This window comes from Mirounga leonina, unplaced genomic scaffold, assembly GCF_011800145.1.
Source record: "Mirounga leonina isolate KUSES-001 unplaced genomic scaffold, KU_Mleo_1.0 Mir_53, whole genome shotgun sequence".
Lineage (NCBI taxonomy): Eukaryota > Metazoa > Chordata > Mammalia > Carnivora > Phocidae > Mirounga > Mirounga leonina.
This window is the reverse complement of record NW_023270807.1, coordinates 70,442,631-70,451,597: the sequence shown is the minus strand read 5'-3', so window position 1 is coordinate 70,451,597 and position 8,967 is coordinate 70,442,631. Positions and strand designations below refer to the sequence as shown.

The following is an 8,967-nucleotide window of genomic DNA, read 5'->3' as shown; positions in this document are numbered from 1 at the left end:
AGGTTGGGAAGGGATACTGAGCTTGAAGAAAAAAAAATAGCAGCTCTCCATAAGGATGAATTGGTCAAGTTTATAATGCAGGCCAGAGCAGAGAAGGAGCCGTAATTCCCTGTGGATGGGTGGCATGAAATAATGGAGGGAGACTGAATTAAGCTTAGATAGGAGTTAACACCCTTTGACTTAGTGGGCTGGGGTGAGGGGAGGGGCAATAATCAGAACCTGAAACCAAGCAGGGGTAGGCATACTCAATTAGGTCCATGTGGGAAACTGATAATCAAGGAACATCTCCCAGAACCGTGGACCCTACGGCAGCTTCCCATAAAAATGGATGTTATAGATTTGTTGATGTAAAATAAGATTGTCGCAGAAATGGAAAGGCAGGAAGACAGAGCCAGACCTCTAGGAAAACAAAAGCTAATGGAAAACAAATAAGCACATTTCAGACACGTACTTAGACTTGATAGCGTTCTGGGCTTGGACCACAGCGGGACAGGTTTGCACAATGGTGGCAGGTAGAATGTCTGGTTAGTCTGTGCATATGTGTATATGCAGAAGGCCCTGAAACACGTGACTTCGCATTGCAACTGAAAATTTAGATACTGTTTCAAAATATGCTGGTGTCTGGGGTGAGAGTTCTTATTATATTGACTAGATATTTTCTCAGGGGTCCCAGGAAAGGGTTGGGTGGATGGCTTGCAAATGACTGATATAAAAGGAATAAATTAAGGATAAATGAGATAAGTTAGAAAGCAAAGGCTTTTTGAAGACCTCACATGCCCTAGCACATGGGTAGGTGCTTTTCATCAGAGCAGTTAATGAGATTGATATCCACAAGTACGTGGTTTATTTTAGTAGCATCTTTTCTTACATAGACACATAATTTTGTATGGCAGAACAATTCATTCTGCACTCATTGAAATGATTTGCTATAGATAATCCTTTTCCTAAGTTGGCAATTTCACCTTATTTTAACTGCCAGTCTTTTCTGGCTATGATATTAACTCTCTGCTCGACTTGGGGTAGATCCCTTTACTTTTTTAGATTTTGCTTTTCTCATCTGTAAACATAAAAGACTATTAGGTGGATGCCACAATTCATTCACTCAATAAATATTTATCAAGCATCATGGCTAGGAGTGCAGAGATAAAAACACATCCTCATCTTCATGAGCCAGGCAAATAGGAATTTAATTTTAAAAAGTGTGGTTAGTTTCTGCATACAGACATTCAAAGGGAACTAAGGAGGTGTTGGGAGCATAGAGCTGAGCAGTGGGAAGGACAGGGAAATAGTCTGTCCTTGAAGGTCTTCAGTATGTGTGGTATCTTATCTGAGTCCAGCAATTCAGGAAGGAGTTGGGCAAAGTTGGCCTCATGTCCGAAAGCCCAGGGGGTCACTGCGGGTGTGACACCATCTAGGGAAGAGTAAATGCGCGTTTGCAGTTGCAGCCTAATAATGAGATTTTTTTTTCTTCAAGCTCAGTATCCCTTCCCAACCTGCTATATAAATTTCTTACATAGGCAAATAAAACTAAGCCTAATGAATTTAAGGGGGAAAAAAAAGAAGGAATTTATTGGATGGTGGATGGAGATTCATAAAACTGAAGGGATGACTGAACAATAGTTTTCAGAATAAACAGGAACCAGGCAGCTTCTGGTATCTGGCATCTGGATCTATTAAGGTTTTTGCTGGATGAGATCTTGAAAACTAGCTGGGAAAGCTGTTCAGCTCACCACCCCTCCTCTTCAAAAACATCCTATGCAAGCATTCTCAAGTTCTGACCTCTGGAAGACTCCAGAACCCACAAATCTATAAATAGATATGTCTACGACCTCACCTCCTTCTGGTCTTGTTCAAAGGTTGACTCTTTATGGAGGCCTCTGCCACTTATTCACTTAATTATTTCTTCAACTTAAAGTTAAATCTGCCATCCTGCCTTCCTGACATTACCCATCGCTCTTACTCTGCTCTTTTCCTTTTTACAAAGGACTTACATATTCTAAAAGTGTTACACAATTTACTCCTTTATCACGTTCACTGTTTTAAGTATTTCTCATGCTAGAATGAAAAGCTCCATGAAGACGAGGATTTCTTTTTTTCTTCTTTTTTTCTGACTTACACTAAGAAGTATCTGGCACATAGCAGGTGCTCAGTAAATATTTATTGATTGAACAAACCACAGAGGAGTTTAAACTTAAAGGCCATGTGGTATTTAAAGGATGGACGTAAGAGAGTATCGGAGGCAGAGACTATGACTGACAGGCGAGCACATGTCCAATCAGAGGCTATGACTGACCAGGGTAGTGGCAGAGAGCTGTGGGAGGTGGAAACGCACGCTGAGTCCTTGGTTGCCTGACTGAGAAAGTTGTACTGCACCTAAATCCATGTTGTGATGGGTAAGTAAAAAAGAATCTAAATAAAGATTGACTATCAGGCTCCTGGTAAGACATTGCAGAACTATGTGCTTACTACGAACCCTCAAATATCAGTGCTAAGGTGAGACCCTTCCAGAATTTTATACTATAACCTTCTTGCAGTGTTAGGTCAAAGGGAAAGAGACATAAATGAGAAGAAGAAAATGTGACCCGGGTGATGCTACCAAACCAAAATGAAGTGTTTAGGAAAAAAGGAAAGAACATATGGACATATAACATCATTTTAGAGAAAAATGAAAGTAAAACAAAAGCTGAAAAAAGGCCATCATTGAACAAAGGAAAAAAGAAGAGGTTTTAAGGTATGCAGCCTTTGATGCACGGTGGAACAGGAAATGAGAAATCTAGTGAAAAGGTCGGAAGATGTCTGACATTACCAGCACCATAAAACCTACAAGGCAAATTTGATTAAAAATATTTTGGGAAAAGTTTTCAATTAGCAATAATCGCGCCTCGGATAAACCTCATTGGCTACGATACTGCCACTGTGCAAAGCTGATTAAAAATATTTTGAAAGCCATTTTTATTCTGTTTTGTCCATCCCCCCCCCTTATACTCACTGGAAAAAATATCACTTTCCTTATTTTGTATGTTCTTGGAATTATAAAGCCCTGGGGTGACAGAGCTCTTTCCACACTTTCTTATTCAGTGCCATGCAAATGACAAATTGACAATAAGCACATAAGAGCCTCTTACTAATTATAGATATGACGTCAGCTGGAAAGAGCTGGAATAATGACCTAGTACATTGGTTACTAACCTGGAATTTGTAAATGGGTCGGTGATCTTCGGGGAATCGCAAAATTTAATGGAACCTTTTGTGCATATGTATATACATTTTTCTGAAGAATGGGCCCACACTTTTCATCATTTTAAAAGAATCTATGACAACACAAGATGTTCTGATTACTAGTTACATGTACGGTTCTAGTACATGGTTAGTCATCTCTGCCTGGGACTGAGGGTTTTTATTTTATTATTTTATTTTTTAAAAAGATTTTATTTATTTGACATAGAGAGACACAGCGAGAGAGGGAACACAAGCAGGGGGAGGGGGAGAAGGAGAAGCAGGCTTCCCGCCGAGCAGGGAGCCCAATGCTGGGCTCGATCCCAGGACCCCTGGATCATGACCTGAGCCAAAGGCAGACAGACGCTTAACGACTGAGCCACCCAGGCCCCCTATTTTTTATTTTTTAAAAGATTTTATTTATTTATTTGACAGAGAGAGAGTGTGAGCACAAGCAGGGGGAGTGGGAGAGGGAGAGACAGGCTCCCCTCTGAGCAGGGAGCCCGATGTGGGGCTCGATCCCAGGACCGTGAGATCATGACCTGAGTGGCAGGCAGATGCTTAACTGATTGAGCCACCCAGGCGCCCCAGAGTTTCAGTTTTAAATCTAGGAAACATCCCAGGTAAACTGCCCCAGTTTGGTCCTCCTAATGACTAGTGTAATCCTTATCTATATATGGAAACAAACCCAGAAGAGTGGCACCAATTTCTAGAGATTCCAAAATTGCTGAAAAGCTGAGGCCTCCAGGTTCCTGCCTTTTCCATGTGAATAGGTAATTCTCAGGTTACAATCTTTGTTCTCTTATGGTAATTCCATATCGTCCTCTAAACTGTTGAATATGAAATAGTTACCACGGGCAAAAATACATGTTCTACATTTGTCCATATAATTTCTCTCTATAAGAGCATATGTTTTCCATATAAATATAGAAGTATAAGTATTTAGAAGGAAATCTGTTATAAAGGAATAGACATGAAGAAATATGGTTTGAAAAGGGAGTTTTAGCAAGGTCCTATCCTGTTTATTTTTTCAAATTCAGCCTCCTAAATGCTGGATCACTGCAAGGTTAATCACAGATGAACTAAAAAAAAATGTATCCTGTACTTTACTATTAAAAGAGAATAAGATGCCTCCTTTGACTGGATTTTACTGCAGGAACTAATTTCCAACTATAATGTGAGTTTTTGAGTAAGTTTGAGCACTGTGTAATTTATTGCTGCTGATGGACTCATCTACAATGGCATCCTCTAAATCATATTTAATGGGATATAGTCTACGTTTTTCAACATGTGGTTTTTTATTCACAGAGAGGCTGTATCGTGATAAATATTATCTTAGAGTAGTAGTTTGGTTGTTAGGCTGACATGCATATGACAGTACTGAGGTTTCAATTATCCACTTGCATCAATCAATCTTTTAGTTTTCAACACTGTTGCCCGCAGTAATGTCAGAGCTCTTCTGTCAGACAGAAGAACTTTGCGGGAATGTTATTCATTACAGCTGCAAATCTGTCACCAGGCCTGGCATGGCTTGTTAATGACAACATTTTATTTCAAAGGGCCATGTTTCGCTTTGTTGCAGAAGAGTTGACTTTGTGATCGTAAAGTATAATGAAATGCCAAAAAGATGAAGTGAACAAAGTTTTCCAAAAATATACTGAAGTGAATCCAAATCTGTTTTTAAAAAAGAGAAGAATACATTTGCATTCATATTCTTATGCCCTTCCTTGTATTTGCAAATGAGCACCCTTGGAAACAGGAGGGCCGTGTTTGGGTGGCTGCAGAAAGATCCAAAGATTGTTCTTCTCCTGTGTTGAGATAGGATTTCAAGTGGATACAGGTTAATTGATCAGGCTTGGCTGAAACATAGAAAATGTTTAGTAACATTGCATTTCTTCGGAAAACCATTCACGAACGTTGTGTGAGGACAAATAGTGCATAATGATTCATGAAAACTAATTCTTACTCATTTAAGTGTAGTATTTTAAAAAAATGTGAGATAAAAAGGGATATGGTTTAGCAAGGTGAGGGATAGAAACAATGGAGGGATATAACTCAATTTAAACTGAAAAAGTTAATTACTGGTGTTCTTAATGGCTAGACTGATGCAGAAGTTGCTTCAAAGTAAAAGTAGCATTGCGAATCATAAAACTTCTGTTTGGCAGGTAGATTTAAAAAAGAGAAAAAAAGCCATAGTTCTTTGCATTTCCTTCCATCCAGAGATGGGAAGTGGACGCTAGTTCTCCACTCCTGGAATCTGAGCTGGTTTTGTCACTTGTTTGGACCAACACAATGGGAGAAGCCAAGTTGAACTGGTTTCAGGTGTGGGCCTCAGGAGGCCTTGCACACTTCCTCTTGTTCTCTTGGAGGCTAGCCACAAACCCAGCCTGACCTGCTGGGGAGACCACGTGGTTCCGAGATGAGCTGTCAGGTGAGTGACTTAGATTAGCCTGCTCCCATCCACCCTGGCAGCTGACCACGGAACCGTGAGTGAACCCAGCCTAGCTTAGCAGTCAAAGCACAAGAGCTGCCAACCCACAAATGCATGGATTAGATAAATGGTGCTTGTTGTAAGCCACCAAGTTTGGGGTGGTTTATCATTCAGTTTCTTTATCTGGAAGGTGAGAGCATTGAACCAAATGATCTTTCAGTTTGTTTCCAGACCTGTCTTTTGTGGATCATGTGAACCAAGGCGAAAAGACTGTACAGGAAGATCAAGATTGTAGGTCTGGTGTAAAAATTTCATAATATCTTTTTAAGAAATGTCTACATGCATACACATGCTATTATCTATTCCATCCACATTTCAGCTGATTTATTTCCCTGCATACACCTCTCCATGTCACCTGTTTTCTAAAAATCTTTATTGTTTTCCCTCTGCTTGTAACATAAATTCTAAGCAAGTTAGCAGGTGAATTTTGGTTTCTCCTAGTTTTATTGAGATATAATTGACATATAACATTGTAAACATTTAAGGTATACAACGTAATGATTTTGCATAGGTATATATTGCAACACAGGTGAATATTTGTGTTTGCCCCAAATTCAAAATCATATATTGGAACCCTCTTCCCCAGTGTCATGGTATCAAGAGGTGGGGCCTTTGGGAGGTAATTCAGATTAGATGAGGTCATGAGGGCAGAGCTTTCATGAATGGGATTAGAACTTTTATAAGAGACACTGAAAGCAGCTTTCCCTCTCTGCTTTCCAATATGTAAAAACACAACAAGAAAGCAGCCATTTGCAATCTGGAAGAAGTTGCAACCAGAACCCAGCCATGCTGGCATCTCCATCTTGGACTTCAAGGCTCCAGAGTTATGAAGAATTTCTGTTGTTTATAAGCCACCCAGTCTATGGTACTTTGTTACAGTAGCCCAGCCTGCCTAAGACATCAGGACATACAGACCACCAGGGTATTTGTTCCTTTCTGAGTATGCCAACTTGTCATCCCTTATTTGTATGGGCTTTTACATCTTTAGGTATATCCTTCTTTCCCTTCTTCACTGGTGAACAATTACTCATTCTTCAAAGATCACTTTGAATTGTCATCTTCTCTATGAAATCTCTCCTATTTCTCCAAATTGGAGATATTTGTTACACTGACACTTTTGTTATGGCTTCTACTGCATTGGATCGTGATTTTTTTTGTTGTTGTTGTTGCTTATATGGTTGTGTCTACTCTTAGATTATGCAATTGTGGAGAACTTCAGATATTAGGGAGAACAAATAATTACCACCTACACTGTTTAGCATAAAGACATATATCTTAATAATCAAATGGAAGAAAAGAGAAGGAATAATTGATTCACATTTAGATACTATCCAATTTTGTTAATATAGATAAAATTCATTTACCCCTTTTTTCAATGATCTCATTGGTTAGTCTTAAAATAAATTACTGAAGGTAAGTGCTAGGACCAAAACAATAGTATATTAAAGGAGCAGCTCATTCGGCATAAATAAGTTATTCTCCATGTCCTTTAACACCAAATGTTCTTCTTTCAGTAGAAAAATATAGACTGAAGGAAATCTAAGGTACCAGCCTCATTGGTAGTAGTAACTATGCACATGCAGAGGATACCTTGAAGCCATTTAAAGCCAGAAGATTATTATCGATCAATTTGTCATCTTCCAAGAGCTTGAGTTACTGAAGCTTTTGAAGCTTCCCTTGGAAAAAAAAAAAAAGTGGACAAGCTGCATAATTGTTGCTTGTTAATTTTCTTGGGAGAAAAAACATGAACTCACTTTGTCTAGACATGCTGATTGTAATCCATCAAGCAATGATTAAAGAGTAATGCTATTCTTCATTATACAGAATGTTAAAGAGACCCTTGAATAACAATTAGTATTCTTGAAACACAGAACATAAAGGGTCCCAGCCCGTAATATATTTTCTGTGAAACAAAGGATTTATAGGAACTCAATGCAAAAAAAAAGTGAGGATAAATTCTTCATTCTTAAGAAAAAGATGATGAAGCAACAATCATGTTACAAGAAACTAATTTCAAGGAATTTAAAATTAGATATCATGTAATCCAATCTTGGGAATAATTCAAATGTAAACATTTCAAGTATAAAACACACACACACGTACATACATGTGTGTCTGTATATATATAATATAACTCAACCCCAAGTGAGTTAACGATTACCACTTGCTTCACCACTGATATTACAGGATCCATAAAAAATGCATAGATTTTATGCAATTATTATCTCATCTTCAATAATATTTGTTTGCCTTTTCTTCTATTGGGTTTTCATCTGTTTAGAGAACAGAATGTTTCTTTTTCTAAGCCTTTTGTTGTCACTGCAGCTGAATGAATGTTCAATTTTAATCAATAATTTATTGATGGAAGAAGGAATGTTAGAGAAATAAATTATTAGTTTCTATTATTCCTCACTTATATAGTTTATCATCTTATGAATTTAAACTATCCCCTCCAAACCTTACCCAAATAGTTCCTCCCCATAAAAATGTTTGCATCTGCATCTTGTCAATGTTAATCAACTTCAAGCCCCTCAATTCATAAGATTAACCCTCTGTGAATCTCCTCTGACTATTAATTTTGTGCCAACCATCTTATATTGTTTTATTTTCTGTATTTTCCTTTACTTTTCATTAACTTAATAAGTGCTTATCTCTCCTTTCTTTCAATAGATTGTAAACCTCTTGAGTACGGGTTATAAGTCTTCTTTACTTATGTATTGTCCTCAGTGCCTTCTTGAAATCCTCTCATATGCCATAAATTTTGCTTAAAAAGAATCTATTGATTCTAAAAACAAATAGCAGTAACTGATCTGTCAATTTTCCACTAATATTTTCATAAATCCTGACCATGTTTCTCTCTGCCAACCCCTTTCTAATTGTCCCTCTTTCTCTACTACCTTTGTGAAAGTAGGTTTAATATTATCTCTACAGGGTGAAAAATGCTTCTCTCCTCCTAAAATGAGCAGGAGCCTGTTTGGGAGGAAGCAAAAAGTGAGAGCAACAAATATAAGGATCATATTATTAACAGAAAGCTGAAATTTAAAAATATCTAACATATTTTAGTGAAGGATACTTCGGATTAATATGTACTCAGTGATATCAAGAGTAACAACCAGGATAAATAATTCGTTAGGGTATCCTCTGGATATATCCAAGAGCCTTGTTGGCTGATTCCATTGCTCATATTTGAAAATGCCTCACTTTAAGACAGGAGGTGCACTCTGGATCTGACTGAATGACAGTTATCAACTGTCACCAGA

General features: G+C 38.0%; 1 pseudogene; it reads right to left on the bottom strand.

Moving 5' to 3' along the window:
* Positions 1-2,797: 2,797 nt before the first annotated feature.
* On the bottom strand, positions 2,798-2,926 carry LOC118001743 (annotated as a pseudogene).
* Between the last annotated feature and the right edge of the window lie 6,041 nt (positions 2,927-8,967).